Below are 19,021 nucleotides of genomic sequence, written 5' to 3' on the forward strand. Positions count from 1 at the left end.
CTCTTCCAGCCAAATCGAACTTTTCTTAACATTACTAATCCTTATTCTAAAAAATATAGGGATTCATGTAAAAAAATTAATAAATCTCTTATTCCTATAAATATTCCTGTTTTTTCTTTCTACCTAGATATGGGGTGCTCAACCCAATCCTACCCATGGAGCCACGTAACATGGCCTCTTGGTCTCCCCACAGGTTTGGAAATTTTGTGGTAGGAGAATGGTGGCAATTAACACTGCCATCACTCCCTCATTGCCACATTTCCAAGCCACACACAGAGGGAACGGGCCCCATTCCCACCTGGATGGATCAAGCCACAATGTAACTGCGCTGGCCTCAGCTGGGCCACTTCTGTGTGGCTGGATATGGCCCCAACCAGGACAGCACTGCATACTGGATCCAGCCCATGGACAGACCTGGCATCACTCATTTACCCACAGAGGAAAAAGGTTAGGCCCCACTGACTTAGACCATTGTGTAAATAGGAGTTATTCTTTTAGAAGAGACATCTTTGACTCGAGAAAATTGAGCACCATTTGCAAATCTATAAAATGAAGACTCATCTAATCTTCAGTTTTCACACTCATCTACATTTCTGTAATATAATATATATTTTAGCCTAATTAGGATGAAACAGACACACAAATGAGGAGAACACTTATAAGCTGAGAGAGAAAGAAAAAGGATTGCTTAGATGAATCCTCTTAACACTTTTTCTATGCTTTGATTTCAATCAAAGTTTGGTTTCAGTACTTGCAGTCATATGAAGATTATCAATGTTTATGGACAATATGATTATTGACAAGTCTCTTTCACTTGAAAGTCTTATACTGAGGCAGGGTGTCTGATGTTAGGTTACCATGTCCATGTGCAAGCCTGTCATTCCCAGTGATTTCTCTTCATTATGCGGGGGGGTGGGGAGCATGGACTCATTGGAGCATGGACATTTGCCCCTTTCTTCTGTGTTTTTGTAGCATCCTAGGGCAGCTCATAGCTGGCATAATTAAGAGGAAGCTTTAACCTATTATATGTTATTAGGGTACCAGACTGCTACACAGCCTGCCTTCAAGCAGAAAACTGTAAAGATGATTTAAATCACCCTTACACTCCTTCCTGAATTGTGCTGCACTTTCTTCAGCTGCAGGGGAGGATGTGGGTCTATCTCTACCTCAGAAAATCAAAGAACTTTAAAGCAGTATTGTACTTCTTCACCTTGCTCTCTGTACCCACCATCTCCTCTTTCTGACACCTTGACAGAGTCATTAGTTTAGCTGAAACTCCCCCTGCACAATGATCTTCTGAACAATGCATCATGTTTCAGTTCCTCTTCTTTTCATGCCAGCTCCAGAGGAGATTTTCAAGTTTGTTTAGTGTTGCTCTTCATCACCAGCTCTTAGGAAGGTGCTTTAAGTCCTGCTTTGGAGGGTAAGCTTCTTTTCATAAATGACAGCTATATTCAGAGGTTAAGGTTAGAAGAGGTATGCTCTTGTCTTTGTCTTTGCCATCAGATGACCAAAAATAACAGCTAATTGGCTCTTTTCTTATTAATTTTGTTTCATTTAGATGTGCTTTTAGTACACTTAGTGTATGGACAGATGCTCATTTGTAGTGCTACAAAGTGTCTTTGCACTTTGTAGCACTACAAAAATGCAGTACTTGGGGATATATGAGCATCCCAGCCCCCTGGCTAAAGAACTACATCACTGAATCAAAGGCAAGCTCCCTAACCTGATCACTAACCATCTGCCCTTCCCCCTGGGAAGGTAGGGAGCAGGCTTTCAATGATCAGATGGCAGCTGCTGAAAAGCAGTAGCTGCCAAAGTCATCCCCTTGCCCCGTGAGGGATGAAGGGGCAAAGGGAACTCTTCCCTTTGCCCCTGCTACCTCTTGTGGTGTTACTGTCAGAGCCCCAGCTCTCAAGAGGGCTCTTGCAGTGGAAGAGGGATTCTTTTGTCTTAACCCTAATCCCCACATCTCCTGCTCACTTCCCACTCCATGCCTAGGTGATTGGAAGAACGGGCAGATGGTGGGACAGGGTGGGAACAGGCAGGCTAAGCGTAAGGTGTGGGAACTCCTTCCATCACTTGAGGAGTTGTAGCAATACAAATAGCTTGAGCAGCTGTATGATTACTTTTTGTAATGTTACAAGAAGTAGCAGCATGTTTTCCACATCCAGTTTTACACAAGATGTGTGATATATCAATGGAGGTGTGATCTATGCTAGCATAGGGAAGGTTAAAAAAAGTTAGATATTTATTTTTGGTTTTGCTCTGTTTCCCCTCATTTACAATGCTTCCTTGTCCAGCTTCTACAGAGTAGTGCAGAATGGGTAGTCCACTGGTGAAACAGGCAAATGCAAAGACTTACTATGTGCTCTGGACCTTTGCTATAATCTGGAGGGACTGTCAAGGAACCATTCCCTTTTTCATCATTCCCATGTGTAACAGCTCCCTTTAAAACTGTTGTGCCTGCTATCAAGGGAAGTGGAAGGGGTTAGAAACTTAATTTATATTTTATATGTAATATATGAGTAGCAATACAGGCATACCTCGTTTTATTGCGCTTCACTTTATTGTGCTTCGCAGATACTGCATTTTTTACAAATTGAAGGTTTGTGGCAACCTTGAATCTAGCAAGTCTATCGGCGCCATTTTTCCAACAGCATTTGCTCACTTTACATTTTTTAGCAATAAAGTATTTTTTAATTAAGGTATGTACATTTTTTTTTTAGACATAATGCTATTGCAGACTTAATAGACTACAGTATAGTGTAAACATAACTTTTATATGCACTGGGAAACCAAAAAATTCATGTGACTCGCTTTATTGCGATATTCGCTTTATTGCGGTGGTCTGGAACCGAATCCGCAATATCTCCGAGGTATGCCTGTATATTTTCCACAGCCGGTCTTACATGTTATGTAATGACACAAATGGAAGTGTGAACTACACTAGCACAGAGATATGCATCTCAGAGTTAGGTAAAAGAGTTGTCAGGCATTCTACATGATTCTCTTTAGCAGTTTCTTGCTTTCTTAGACCCGAACTATCATGTATGATTTTGGCAATGTAAAAAGAATTAAATGGGACAAATTATTTGATATTAATGAAGAATATTCTCCATTTACCCCCTCCAGGCTTAGCCTAGGCTTACATGGCATTTATACATAATCTTTATCTTTCATTAGAAGACAAATGGGGTCACATACTATTCACTTTTGTCTGTTCTTCCTGTTAATGCATGTCATCTTGCAGCAAGAGTAGGCCAGGTATTCTGGAATCTCCAATGTAACTTTCACCAAGGAGAGAAATAGACATTACCAAATGAAGAGGATCAGCTGAGCTGGGATGTCTTGACACAACTGATCCACATCACAACTGATCCACACACTGCTCATTGTCCTTCAGCATCAACAGGTGGAGAGTATGTATCTCCTGTTGTCCAGGGCTTCAGAGGCTCAGTACTACATGCCCAAGGGATTCCCACACAGGACTGAGCTCCTCAAGCTCTGACAGTACCTGTCTTGCTTTCCTCACTTACCAAGACATGCCCACAGGATCTCTGGGTGCATCTGAGTAAGCAGGGAAGGTTGGTTTCCCCACTTACTGAGATGTGTCCCTGGGATCTTCAAAGCACATCTGGGTAAGTGGGGAAAATTGTCACGCTCTCCCAGGGTTTGAGAGTCCTTATCCTGCATAGGAATTCCCAACTTGCACAGGATCTAGTTCTTCAAGCCCACCAGCCCATGCCCAGGATGCCTGTGCTCTCCCACCATAAAGAAAATAATTTATGCTACCTCATTGCAGCAGATATCTGTTACTACCTTCTGTCATGGCCACAAATTTGGACATTTGTGGTGTGACACAAGGTATGGACATCTATTTGATTGCACCTTGTGTCTGCATAAAAAAAAATATGGGCGTACAAAGGCAAGGATAAGAGATGTCTGTTTCCATCCTGAGTGAAGGATTATTATATGTGCTATTACTCGAGCTGTTTTTGAAGTATCTTGTCACATTAAGATGAGTACAAACCCCCAAAATTAAGTATAGGAAATCATTTAGTGTCTTGAATAATGGTAACTTATAAGGACAAAAGAGGAGGACCCAAGAAGTATTAAATACAACACATTAATTGATAGGTACTAGGTGTTTTGAAGAGGAAAAGCCTCTCTGCATGACAGTGCCACCTCTTAGCATTTAATATACTAAGAAATTTGACACAAAAATAGCTTATGAACATGTAGTAGTATTTTTAGATCCTGATTGTGCAAATACACAAGTGCTTAACACATCTGAGTTGCCTTATTGATTTCAGAAAGACTATTGTCATTAATGAAATTCCATATATAAAGTATTCAAAGGTTGTAGGCTTATAACATGCAGTAGATTTTTAATAACACAAGAGGTCTATTTTTTTTCAAATGTTAGATTTAAGTGATAAATTGTGGATTCCAAACTCGATGGGGAACAACTTTATTATTTGGTTTTATTTGGTTTTGTCAGATATGCTGCCATAAACTCCTCTAATTTTCTTAATTTGTTTTTCAGTGCTACAACCAAAAATATTATACAAGGCTGGATGTCCATTTGGTACAAATGTATTCTGATCTTTAATTACCTTTTTTTGAAAACTACTATTTATAATTAAGGGGGAAGAATTTAGTACAAGTACATTTTCACAAAATGTTAGACCTCATTAGATTTGTCCTCCTCCTTTTTGTGACTTCTAACATAAAAGGCAGTGATTATGGTTCAAAAAATCAAAACTTTGTGTACCTTACCAGAGTACAGCTGTTTGTACATAGTATATATGGCACAAAGGCCCATTGCAAAGACTGGCGTGTACAACTGATTTCACTTTGCAAAGTAAAAATAATGTACCCTAGAGTAGAAGCTGATTTATTTCTCTGAAAAATTACAAAAGCTGTTTTGTCTCTTCTGACAAAAATATAATTCTGTGAACAGATGCACATCATGCTTTCTCTCCTGTAGTAAATATTTACCACTTATATGGGACTTTATATTTTAAAAGGCCAGTATAAAAAGCTACAGTTGAAAGATTACAGCTCCAATATGAGGCAAGTGACTCTTGTTTTCCTCAAACTAGAGATGGGAAAAATAAGATTCTACACCATTCTTGTAGCAGGCTACAAGCTTTCAGGAGCTCTAGTCCAATGAAGCAGGCTGCATATCCCAAGCTGTAGCAAACTGCTTGTGCCAGAAACTACAGCCCAGCTACAGGCAGTCAAAAAGGGATTGCTGGCTGCCTTGGAGGACTAGGCAAGCTGATACAGGTAACTGGCTGGAAAGAGGAAGTTAAAAGTTCTTTGGGTGGGGGGTTGGGGGAGAACAGAGCAGGGAGAGGGAGCTACTACATAAGTGACTGCACCAAGCCAGGGAATGCTCCCAGGGCCTGGGAAAAGATCTCAGTAGGGCAAGATGGAGCAGGGGGAGAGAGGGAAGACTCTGAGGAAGAGGCCATGAGGCTAAAAGCAGCCAGAGATCCCTTTCAGGCTCTAGGAAAAGCACCAGCAGACTAAGTGAGGGAATAAGCATGAAGTAACCATTTATGTATTTGTTTGTGTACTGACTTATGATTTATATTGTATGCTGTTGCCTCAAGGGTGAGCATGCCCAGAAAATATAGAACTGTGCTGAGCTTGTAAAGGCTGTTTGAACGAAGCAATCCCCAACCCACTATAGTCCTATAAACAGTACTGCAAATATTCAAAATCCATTTAAATGTTGAAAGATATTGCACAACTCTGCTTAATATTCCTGTTCAGTTGCTTTAGTTTGCATGGGTATAGCAGTATGACTATAGCACATTGGACACAACTGCTTAATGTTCTTAGCTTCCTTCAGGAAGGAGCTGAAAGAGCTATTCTGCATGGAAAGGTAGGGTGTTCATTTAAGCCAGTATAGCTATTCCTAAATAACTCACAATGTAGATACTCTAATTCCAGAATTATTGTTCACAAGAGGAGCTATTTCAGGACAGCTAAACTGGCCAGTGTCCCTATATAGTCATAGAAAGCAAAATAGCCCACTGACCTATAAATGTGAAATTCCTGGCTTTTGTGAAACTTTTAATCATACCCTCAAAACTGTTCAGCACACTGTCCGACCATAGCTGGTGAGCCAAGCTCACGGTATTTGTCACGGTGAGATGGCCGGGTGGTGGCAATTGGACACGGAACAGGTGGGATTTTTGGCGTGGAGTTCTGAGGCACAGAAGCGAACGATTTCAAATAAGAGGGATTTATTTTAACTTACGCTTTTGAAGGCGTAGGTTGTGATGCTTGCTTCAGTTACAGCGTAAGGTTGTAATAAACAGAACGAACACAAACACTAACAGAGGGGTCTGTTGGTCCACAAGGTTCCCCAACGAGCACTTGCTGTCTAGCCGAAGCTAGGTGCGGCTGCCCGTTGGTTAGTCTTAGGACTGGTCAACAGCTCATAAAGGGTTAAACAAACAATACGAACAATACAAACAAACAACAACTGTAACTCATTGAGAAGAACGAGGTGGTTGTGACGCCAGTCCAATGGACACTGGGTGGTCGAAGGAAAAGCCGAGGTCGAGAGCCGGAATGTGATGCAGCAGAGACGATCAAGGTAAGTAGGGATGAGCTGGATTGTGGTCAATAATGGATGCCAAAGTCAGTCAGATGCCAGGTAAGTGAAACCCAGAATCAGTGTTGAAGCCGTAGAGGTAATCGAAATCAAGGTCAAGGTCAAAGCCAATAAGTTCGGTAATACGAGAGAAAACGAAATTGAAGGTATGAATTCGCTGTGTGAGATTGCGAAGAGAACCAGGAGATTGAATCCCAAATTGCTCTCTGCCTCGCAGTCCCTGCTGAAGGCAGCCTCTGCTACAGATAGCGCACGGTCTCTCACTCTCTCAACGACGTCCGCACAACCCACCAGGTGGGCGGTTTACTCCCTAATATAGCAGCCCCTTAGCCAATCAGGCTGCTTGACTATTAGAATTTTCTAGTACGATTACATCATGCTTTTTTGAACTGAGCATGTGTGAGTTAGCGCTCTGTGTTGTAACTGGGCATGCACAGGGCTGAAAAGTAGGTCACCGGCGATTGACAAGCCAACAGATCACCCAGGGGGCACATGCTGGGCACGCTGTGGAATTTTCCATGAGCTAGTGTTATCTGTGCATGATCAGACTTAACTCATGTGTTGCCAGCACCTCTTTAGAATTTTGTTTGGACACACACAACTTCATATTTCATTTTCTTAAAGTGGAGAAATGATGAAGTAGTCAGACTTTACTATTCTTTTGTGCAGCTTTTTACCTTGTTGCTAGAAGTATTGCTTGGAAATGACACATAATAAAGTGTTACTGGAGATGACATATGGGATTCTTAGCCAAAAAAAGTGAAAATAATGCAATTCCCTTTTACTTTAAGTCCTCAGAGAAGTGGCTAAATTATTCAATTTATTTAATTAAAAGTTTAATAATTAATATGTTCTTATTGTTTACCTCTTTATACATTCCTTCTACTATGGTAATACAAGAAGCTAAATTTTTCTTTCCCCCCTCTTATTTGATTAGATCCTTTTAATCAAAAAAGAAAGCATTCAATAATAAAGTATGAAAACCTTATTAAAGGGAAAACTTGTTCGATATTTAAATGAATAAATCTGTCACCATCGGATACTAGCTGTGTTGTTTATTTCTGACTTCACGGTTGCCTGTCTGGAATTTCATATTTCCAAACAGAAGAAAATGTAAGAGTTCTAATTCAAAGCATCAATCACCGAAAATGAACATAACCTAATGTCACTGCTGAATCAGGCCATCAATTTATTGCTTTGTAAAAGCAATCAGCAAGCTATCAAGCAATAAAGTGTATGAGATAAGTGCTTCTTTTGAGACAGTACAGCCATTGACAATGATATACTGATAGAAAATAGCAACTATTTTCCAGCATGGTATGCCTATTACTTGTTAAAAGCCCTGTACTGTGCAACAGATGTGAAATATGTTTCTTATTATTATGGACCAATCTAGTTTGTTTAATAGCCGTGTATGCCTCTTAGACTTACTGTCTTATTTAATGAGGTTATATTTGCACTCTTTTTTCTCTGTGTTTTACTTGGGGAATGTATTGCTGCACACTGTGTTTCACTCGATTTTCCAACGGACAGTGAGCACCTGGACACTGTCGTTTTCAACATCTTATTATAGAAGATATAGGATATCTGCAACAAATTGCAAGTCCATTAAAATGCTGTCACTTTGGACTAAAAGAAGTAATATTTTATGTTGCCTTAACAAGATCTGATTGGCTATTTTGTAGGTATCAAATGCATGGGATTTTTTTTTCTCACCACTTCTGTTTGCTTGTGATAAAAGAGAGGAAGCTTCATGTAGAAATATAGAAAGGTAGCATGTAGTCAATTCACCTAATCTGTGCCTATAAGATGTATATGATATGTTAATAGTCTGAACCCTGTAGCCCTTATCTGTACTTTTCAGCAGGTCTAGAAATTACAAAGATTTGACCTAGAAAACTTGAAGCAGCCTCCAGGGAAATGAACTAGTATAAATAAAGTATTTTACAAAGTAGTATGACTTGTGATAGGGCCTACAGGATCTTTAGGAAAGTTGCTGCCATTTTCTAACCTGCAGGCTTAAAGCTTGATCAGCATAGCTTTTCTCAGAGAAGCTTTAAATATCCATTTTAGACTTTTTGATGCATTAATACTTAATGCCAAAGATGCTTTCATTCTCAATGGTTATTTTAAAAATCAACGTTATATTTTGCTTAGTCTTTAATGACTGCATTTATTCCTGAATAAATTATCATTTTAATTTGAATATTTATTTTCTTTTGAGACTTTATACCTTTATACCAGTTGTATTTGTATACAGGTCATTTTCTTAATTTTCTCAATTTTGGTTGGATGACTGTGGACTACTTGATATTTTGTATCATCCCTAACCTCTGAAGGATATTAGCAAACAGAAACTTCAATATTAAAAAAATTACAATCCAGTAAACCAAATATAAAACTGTTTTTAAGGTTCATAGGCTTTGATGCGAAAACCAGATATATTTTAGATACTTAGTAAAAGGCTAAAGATCTGCTTTAGTCTCACTGACAAATATTAATTGACAAAATGCTTCTTTCCTATGTTGGTAAAGCAAGGCACTAATGGTTTGCCCCTTCCCAAAAGAACGGCAAACTAAGAATAGGAACTAGGAAGTATCGCTTTGAGTTCTAGTCAGTTTTTGTGGGTTCTTTTACTGTACTGATAACCAGAGTTTGCAAACTCCTTGGAAAAGTATCTGCGGATTATGCAATGGAGTGTTTCCTTTGGTAGGGTTGGTGGTGGTAGGGAGCTGTTTTGTTTTGTTTTGCTTAAATAATCACATAATATTATATATGTCTGCTAGGAAATGCAAGACCAAAGAGAAGTGCCTTGTACTTGGGGCACTGAGGTTTGTGATTGTCATTTCTATCTGAGGAAGTTCATTCTGCTATCTTACATAAGTTCCTGAGAAAATTCTATTTCCTGTACAGGTGAGTGTTGTCCTTGTTGTCCTTTGCTCTTATCCCTATGACTTAAAGTTTTACTTTTGAATTATGCTACACTTCAGTAACAGCCACATATCAATGCAGGAACAGGAAAGGTTGTGATCTTAATTCTTTGGGGCTGGAAATTTAAAAGTAAACTTAATTAAGTAAAACCTTCTCCTAATCTCCAGTAAACAAATGACCAAGAAAATCAATCTTTTGCCCTTAAACTCCTGATGCACTGGATTCTATCTGAAAATGAACTGGTTGAAAAATGCTGAATGATTTTCACCCATGTGTACACACACATGCTCAGCCCCTTCCCCTCTTTCCCCCCTGTATAAAATTTCTCAAAACATATCCAAACTTTGAATTGGTTGAAAAACAGAAAAGAAATATTGGGCAGCATTTTGAAAAGGAGAGAGATTTACTAGTTCAAGATCTGAAAGGAATAGTCTGTTTCTGGCAGCAGATTTGGAGGGTCAGCCATATGGCTCCACACTTTGGGCATTCTCGTGCCCCAGCTAGCCCCTACAACACCCAACACCGCCACTTAGACCCTGGTACTTCTCTGCCCCAGCTCAAACTGATGTGGTCCTGCATGCACATGGAAACACTGTGCCCAGGAGCAGCTGACTCCAGTGGGAACTGTACCAGAGTTTATTGAGGCACACTAATTACATGTGTAGATGCACCATCTGAGTTTAACTGGCATTCTTTACCCGTACCCAGGAAAGGAACTGAGCAGTGTGGTATGCTCAGTGTTCCTGCTCTCTCTTTTTCCAGGTAGACTTCTTAGAAAGGACCAGTTTGCCAGAGTCCAAGGCTTGATTGTGTAGGAGAAATGCATTAAAGCTATACCTGCATGTCAGTAACCCTCATGTAGGAGAGGGCACCAATAAAGCAAATTCTTTAAGAAATGTATTTTACAAAGCTGTTTTTAGCCAGCCAAATGCAAAGCTGAAATGTGATTCTGTGACCCTGAGTACATTTTGCATTCAATTAATTTCTGATCCATATGTCAAAAAAGTAATTGTACCATTCAAACTGTCTTGCATGCTCAATTGCTACTCTCATCCCCATTATTATGTTAAACTGCATCATTTATTTGTTTCTGCTTGAAGGCACAGGGTCAACTAAATTCACAGGATATGTCTTTTTAGCTTGTTATTTGTTAAGAAAACTTATTAAAAATTCGAGCGTTCGGCTAATCTAGGATCTTTTGAAATCTCAGTAATGAGCATTCCTGGTGTTTCAGTAACAGGACACAAGAAATAGAGGAGGGGATGGAATAAAGTCTTATAAAGCCTTGTGATAAAGTACAATTTTTTTTCCAATATTTTATTTAACCCGCTCTATCTTAAGACATGGATTTTTATGATAGCATTAATCTCCCAAATTCAGGATTTATACATATGGAACACCTATATATCAGGGGTGTCAAACTTATCCAGTCCTGCATGTCAGAAGAATGGCTCAGGGCTGGTCTGCAAGCCAGACCAGAGCTAAGACTGGTCCTGCATTGTAGATCCAGTGCATGTCCTGGAGCAGTCAGAGTGGGCACTGTGTGTGGTCAGGTCCTGCTCTGGCTGCTCCAGGGCTCTGTGTTTCTCTGCAATGCATGATCTGGAGCCGCTGCTGAGGGCCTATGTTGTATAGCCCCAGAGAGACATAGCTGCTGTTCCACTGCTCTGGGATGTGAGCTGGAGTGGGCACCACATGTGATGGGGGGGCATCTGGCATGTCCTGTATGCTATTTGTGGACCATTCTGAGGCCCTTAGGCAGCATCAAGGGCCAGATGATATGGCTTAGTCGGCCAGATCTAACCCATGGACTGTATCTTTGATACCCCGGCTATCTATCAGTGTGTATGTGCATGTGTGTGTGGGGAGGACTTAAATCAGAAGTCTTTATTGGTGAGAGCTGTATGAAAACTCCAAACCTAGTTCTCAATTGTCTGACGTTATGCAAAACTATTAAACAAGTATTACAAGGCATTATCCCCGGTATTCCAGGAACTGCATTGCTTTCCAACTCATTTCTTTATCACATTCAAGCAATTGATTTTAATCTATTAAAGCCCTCCTTGCTTAACTTCTGGAAATTTTAGCCCTCTTTTACTGAGAGCTCAGGTACTGTGGTTAGCTTTCATCTGCCACAGAAAAAAACATGCACTTGAGGCAATAAGGAGGAGTTAATGCCTTGCAAATTTCCCCTTACCTATGGAGAGGGACTATCTTGGTATCTACTTCAATTTCCCAAATGTTGCTTATTTGCATATAACTGAAAGCTAGCTGGTAAAGACTAAGATATCTTTTTTAATAACATATAGTTATAATGGTAAAAATCCTCATTTGGACACTCTTAATCGGGAAGAAGCATATATTTCTTTCCTCCCCTCCCCAGTTCAGTTTGCTTCTTTTGATGGTGTTTAAATTAAATTGAAGAAGCCCTTTTTTGTTCTAGAATAAAAATATGTATCTAGGTAAGTTATAACTGTATGAGTTTAACTTTTATTATGTTGGTAATACATTATAACACTTTTTCCCAGGTACACAAGTTCTAACAGTACCCCACTCCACTCCTTCCCCCGTCTTTCAGGAAGAGCTTTGATAAAATGGGATTTGTAAGGTGATCAAAGGGAAATGTAATTTATCAAGTCAGGGGTTAGCAATTGTGTGTTCCTAATGAAAAGGCCCTTTGTAGTTTACATGTGCCCATTGGGTCAAGTTGGAAGACTTCTTGGCTGATATTCTGTGGCATGTTTAAATTGCTTTTAATTAATTAATGCATGCATATATATATATACTGTGTATGCTTTGGAAAATAGTCACCAGAGTCATAATGCACATAATAAAATAAGTCTCTCAAAGCAAACATTGGGCTTGACCCCAATGTGGAGGTTGTTGGGTGAAATTCTATAGCCTGTATCATGTAGGAGGTCATTATAGATGAACTACTGATCCTTTCTGGCTTTAAGTATATGAGCTGAATTCTATAAGAATGCTTAAATTTTTTTCTGATTGCTCATGCTTTAAGCATCTTCAAAGTATTTCTAAAATAAATTAAAACATTTTCTAACGTAAAATTGAACAACATCAGAAAATGGCTAAGATGACTTTTATTAATGCAACACCAAAATATCCTTCTCTTCTTGGAAAACTTAAAGGCAGGTGTTAAAAGTCCTAATTTTTCCATAACTTGTTCAATGCTTTGTAGTGGATCTAACAAATCTCTGATTAGTTCCACCCTAATGAACCAAATTAGGGAAACATACTCATGACCGATGTACTGACCTCATATAAAATCTAAATGTTTGTAATCAGGGTTGAAAATGTACTGGTGAAACAAAGCTTCTGTTGGATGATAACTTTTGAGAGGGAGGTCTGGAGTGATGCAGAAAATTATTTCAGCCTGAAGCAATATACATCGCAGTAGGAGAAAAATGGAGAGAGGGGAAACTGGGATAGAGTTAACACACCTAACATGGACCACCCACTCCCACAGCCTAGCATGGTTTTACTAGCTTAGAGTCTTCATATAAAAGTCTGTATGTGCCCGTATTTCACAGGTGCACCTAGTAGTGAGGTGTGTGTATTACAGGTCCAACTTTTGATGAATTAATTCTCTGTGAATAATTAATTATTATAGCCCTCAGCTACATATGTTGACCATTTGAGCTGCTGCTATAGCCACTCATGCTTTTACCTCTGGAGGTTCAGTTCACAATGTGTTACCCAAAAAGAGCAGCCTTCACAGGGTTTTTTGCAACTAGGTGATGAAGGCTCTGCTGGAAGCCGTTCCTTAAGATCTTAACGTGTAGTTTGAACACATATCAAACTGATCTGTTTAATTATTTTTCTAACTGCCAGTTTTAAACATTGTGGTTATCTTCTTTCTGAATCTAAGATTATCAACAATAACAGAGATAGTGTCATTGGGATTTAGCTTGTGAATGTTCTTGATGACGCTGACTCAGTTTGCTCCTCCTTAACTCTGGTTGGGCAGGGCAGTGCTAACAGGAGTAAAACCTTGCTTTTTTCTCAATAAGCAACCATGACTCAAAATACACACAGAGCTCATATATGCATAAATATAAGGAATTATTTTATGTGTTTATTTTCCTCACCACAAGTATCACTGGATGGAAAAAAACAGGAAGGAAAAAGGGCGACAGAGAGACAATAACAAGAATAAACCCTGTTACAAAGCTGAAGTCAACCTAATTTGTTTAATCAGCAAAACATTCCTGGAAAATGACGAGCAGGCAAAAAAAGGAAACAAATTCAACATCTGGACTTTGTCAAGATGACCCTGTAGTCTGATTATTTCTTTTTTTACATAATAATCCAACTTTAGTATTAATTAATTTCATATTTTTGTGTAGCATGGACACACAGTATAGTTAACTACAGGTAGAATTATCCTACCTCTCTTCTTGGTAATTATTGCATGGTAACATGGGATCTTAATAAGAGGCTAAAATGTGTACAGTAGAACTTTTAAGAAGGGAAAATAATTCCCTATACCCCTCATACTATTAACAGTTGCTTCCCAAGTAAATTGATACATACTTGGCACCTCTACAGGAGACACTGTGTCATGATAGCTCATTGCTACAGTGACATAGCATCAGCAGGCACAAACTATGATGCTGCAGGTACTGCACAGTAACAACAAGCTACTGTGCAGTAGGACAAAAAATGATCCGTGTACCACCAGGACTGTGCAGTACCAGTGGATACTGTACAGTCATTAAGTACTTGCTGTATGTACTAAATGACTGTGCAGTACCAACTGTGCAGTCAAGGGCATGTGTAGATGCACCTACTGTGTAATTTAAGAAGGACATATATTCACATAGATGAAAGTGAGGAAAGTTTGTTAGATAATGTTCTCGTGATGTACATGACAGCCATGCAGCTGATTTCAAGATAGGGGTTAACTTTACATGGGCCAGATTCTGCTACCTTTGAATCTTTGTTCATGTTGCTATGACTGTGGTGGAAGTAAGTGCTCATCACTGTTAAGGTAGCACTAGTCTAGTGGATGTTTTTATAATTTTCCTTCTTGGAAATATAAGATTGCCTGAAAGGTGATTTTTGCAATATTAACAGCATGCTAAACTACAGTTCCCATTACATGTAAGACCAGATGCTTTTGTGTTTTGTAGATCTCATGTTTGAATCTAAGTAAAGGCTTGCTCGTGTCCTTGATTCACAAATTTATTCTGGAGGTTTTCAGGAGGCAAGTTAGTGGCCATTAAATTCACCTGCTTTACACACATTATACTTGTTTTCAACAGTTCTTCAGATTTATAGACAAGTACCATAGTTTGAAGATAATTTATATTTGCAGTAAAGAAAATGCACCTTGTTGTATAACAGCAGACTTAAGTGATTTGGAAAAATGTAATACAATGCCACAGCTGTCACATTTCCAGACAGCTTCTATGCCTCATAATAAATGACTGCTACAATATTTAAAGTCAAAATAATTATGCGCCTGAGAAAATGGCCTGTGGTAAACAAACTTATGTGACATAAGGAAACAACAAACTTCTGGATAGAAAATTAAAATTTCATAGTACTCAAGTATGCTAGATATTCATAATTCTGTCTTTCCTACATCTGTCCTCGTTCAGATTTTTTTTAATTTGTTATCTACTTATGTATTTATTTTTGTAAATTTAGGAGCCCCTGCTTCTTCCCAGAAAGGTTTGAGCAAGGTCAGAAAGGGGGAGTGGGAAGGAGAGAGAGAAGGGGAGAGGAAAACTTTGGTCTCCTTTTTATATAATCATTTTCACTTATCATTCAGCAAACACTGAAGTTTCAGTGCCTTGTATTCCGCAGTTGTTTGGATTTTCCTGAATCGTATATAAAGCCAAGTCAGTGCAAAATTAAAAGGGACAAGTCTGGGTCCTTCTAGATTTATATTTAAGTAGACATCCAATATCTTCTTTATGTGCTACTCTATGAGGAGACACAAATAGTATTTGTTTTTAATATCTTGGAAAATAAAAGGTAGGATAAATATAAGAAGCCATAGCTTAGAAAAAAATGTTTTTTAATAGCCAATGACTAATGGTCCAAATAACCAATTATCTGAGATTAGGACTGACACTGAAAGCTAAACCAAAGCTAGGAGATGCATTTACAAGCCTGCTTTACTTGCTAAAATCTAAATAAAAGTGAAGATAGACATAGCTTTACTAGTTATAGGGTTTTGTAACATTTCTAAAGTAATTACTTCTCTAAAGCAAGTGTGTAGAAGTGAAATTTGTGCTATTGCAAGTTCTTTCTTCATTAATGTATCTAATTTATTCTAGAAGGATTTCCTATCTGGTCATAAGATTGATTCTCAGACCAACATCTGCCTAAGCATTTCACTCAAGAGATCAGTCAGAAACATTCACTTAAAGCTATTTGGAGAAGTTGAAATTAGCCAGTTCAGTACAGATGTGTTGTTTGGAAGAAAAGGTGTTTCCTTTAACCAAATATAATAGTAAACAATACTGTTAAGGATAAAGTCATATCAGAGAGATGCTCTGATACCCCATTAAGATAGAAGTTTTAGTGGAAACAGGGAAACTTCTTATAGTCTGTGATATATCAAGTTAGAAACAATGTTTCTAAACAGTTTAAAAGGGCCCATCAACAGCAAAAAAAGCCCCAGTTAGGCTCCGGAGTGGCGAGACATGCAGGTGAAAGCCCACCATGCCCCTGCTCCCCTGAAGCCCTCCAGAGACCCCCTAGCAGCTGCAGAGCCCCCCGCTGGCCCCCAGCACAGCCGGAGGCAAGCAGGGCCCGTGGTGGGAAGGGGTTAATCCCCCTCTGATTGGGAGGAGGCAGCTGTGTGAAGCTGGGCCGGGTCAAGCCCCACCCAGGCCCCTACTTGGCCCAGCCCCCAGGGAGAGATAAAGGTGGGAGGGGGTACTCACCAGTCCCCCACCAGTAGGGCAGGGCCCCCCAAATCCTGGGCAGGGCCTCCTCTTCTCCGAGAGCAGCTTTCCCTGATGACAGGCCCACTGCGCATGCGTGCAGTTTAAAAGGGCCCATCAACAGCAAAAAAAGCCCCAGTTAGGTTCCAGAGAGGCGAGAGATGCTCAGGTGAAAGCCCACCGCTCCCCCGAAGCTCCCCAGACACCCCCCAGCAGCCATGGAGCCCCCCAGCAGCCCCCAGCCCAGCCGGAGACAAGCGGGGCCAGTGGTGGGAAGGAGGCGACTGCATGAAGCTGGGCCGGATCAAGCCCCACCCAGGCCCCTACTTTGTCCAGCCCCCCCAGGGAGCCATGTGAACAGGCTGTGCAAACAGGCACACTTGTCTGCTGGCACATGAGTTAGAGTGGAGTTCGCACAGGAGGGTGCATGGGAAAGCATGAGTCCCTGCCTGCTAACCCCCCAAGGTAGACTGTCCAAGCCGTAACCAGCCTACCAGAGGCATGACTTCAATGGGCATGCGCCGCACCCCGAGGGTCCCTTTGGGCATTGTTCCCTCCTCCCCCCGGGCACCTCAGAGACCGCCACCCAGATGGAGCCCGTGGTTTTGGGCTCCACACAGACGGAGCCTCTGGCTCTTGGCTGCAGGGGCTGCCTGTCCCTTTTTCAGGCTCTGGGGTCCAGGAGCATGGCTACCTCCCTGTGTGGGGTCGGATTTTTGGGGGGGTCTCTGGCACACCAGCTGGAGGAACTCCAGGCCACAGTCCAGAGACTGCGTGCCATCAGGGACTGTGAGCAGGAGATTGACTCCAACTGCCAGGCCCTTCTCCCCCAGGAGCTGGAGGGTGGACCACCATCTCCGTCCAGGACAAAGGAGGACTCTGGGACCTCCCACTCTGTCCAGTCTGTCCAGTCAGGGGCATAGACCAAGGTGGTCAAGGGCCCTAAGGCCTTCCACACCAAGGCCCCTGTCCCACCAGAGCTTAGCAATGGGTACACACATCTTGCTGCTCCAGCAGAGCCTGCTGAGTTGCCAGCTCCCACAGGCAACACAGGCTCAACTGTCCCTGCTCTCCCCAAGACAAAATGTAAGGTGTTTGTTGTGGGAGATTCCATCCTGAATGGGACTGAGGGGGCAATCTACCGCCCCGACCCCTTAGTCCGGGAAGTCTGCTGCTTCCCGGGGACCCAAATCCGGGACATTGCAGAGAAAATCCCAAAGCTCCTCCAGCCCACAGACCACTATCCTATGCTTCTTATTCATGTGGGCACCAATGACATGACTTGCAGTGCTCCCAGCCAGGTCATGATGCGCTACAGGGATTTGGGAGCAGGGCTAAAGGGTCTGGGGGCACAGGTCATGTTCTCGTCGATACTCCCAGTCTTGGGTTATGGGTTGAGGAGGGAGAGGAGTATCCACGTAGTCAAACAAAGACTGCGGCGCTGGTGTCATCAGGAAGGCTTTGGCTTCCATGACCACAGCCCACTCTTTGGTGAGAGAGGCAGCGAGCTGCTGGGAAGAGATGGCCTCCACCTCTCTCCCCTGGGGATGAGGCTCTTCTCAGCCAGACTGGCTGACCTGCTCCACCAGGCTTTAAACTAAGCCCGCTGGGGAATGGCGGGACTACTACCACTGCTGGCCCACTAAGCAACCCTTGCAAAACCAGTGGGCCAAGGCACTTAAGGGAGCCCACCTTTGCCCCAGCCCTGGCACAATCTATGGGCAAGGCAAGAGCCCCCAAGGGGACACTTGCCTGCCTGTACACAAATGCCAGGAGCTTGAGGAATAAGCAGGAGGAGCTCATCCTCCTGCTCAATGCAAATAATTATGACATCATTGGGATAATGGAGACCTGGTGGGACTCCACTCTTGACTGGATCTTGGGTATAGATGGCAGTACCCTGTACAGGAGGGATCATGTACATAAAAGGGGTGAGGGTGTAGCTCTCTATGTTAAGGACAGCTACATGTCCCTGCAACCTGATATTGGTGACCAGGGTGGACGACTGGAGACTCTCTGGGTTAAAATCCATGGGGAATGTAGCACAGGGGACACAACAGTTTGAGTCTACTGCAGATCTCCCACCCAAAGTCCTGAGCTTGACCAGGAGTTCACCCGGGAACTGGCTGAGGCAGCATGCTCCAGGATCATGGTTGTCATGGGTGCCTTCAATTACCCAGACATCTCGTGGGAGGATCACTCAGCAAAATCCAAGCTGTCACAAAGCTTCCTCTTGTGCGTGGATGACCTCTACCTGACTCAAGAAGTCTATGGGCCAACAAGATGCAAAGCGCTGCTCAACCTGGTATGGGCTACAGGGGATGACCTAATCGGCGACCTAGTGATCAATGGGAAGCTGGGTGACAGCGACCACGAGCTGATCACCTTCACCATCCACATAAAGCTGGCAAGTCAGTTAGCAACATGGAAATCCTTGACTTCAGAAAAGCCCACTTTGACAAGCTCAGGAGGCTTGTCAGTCAGGCCGTCAGGGACCATGACCCCAGGGGAGGGGAGTTCAAGAAGAGTGGTTGCT

Source organism: Crocodylus porosus, unplaced genomic scaffold, assembly GCF_001723895.1.
Source record: "Crocodylus porosus isolate Cpor-Errol unplaced genomic scaffold, CroPor_comp1, whole genome shotgun sequence".
Classification (NCBI taxonomy): Eukaryota; Metazoa; Chordata; order Crocodylia; family Crocodylidae; genus Crocodylus; species Crocodylus porosus.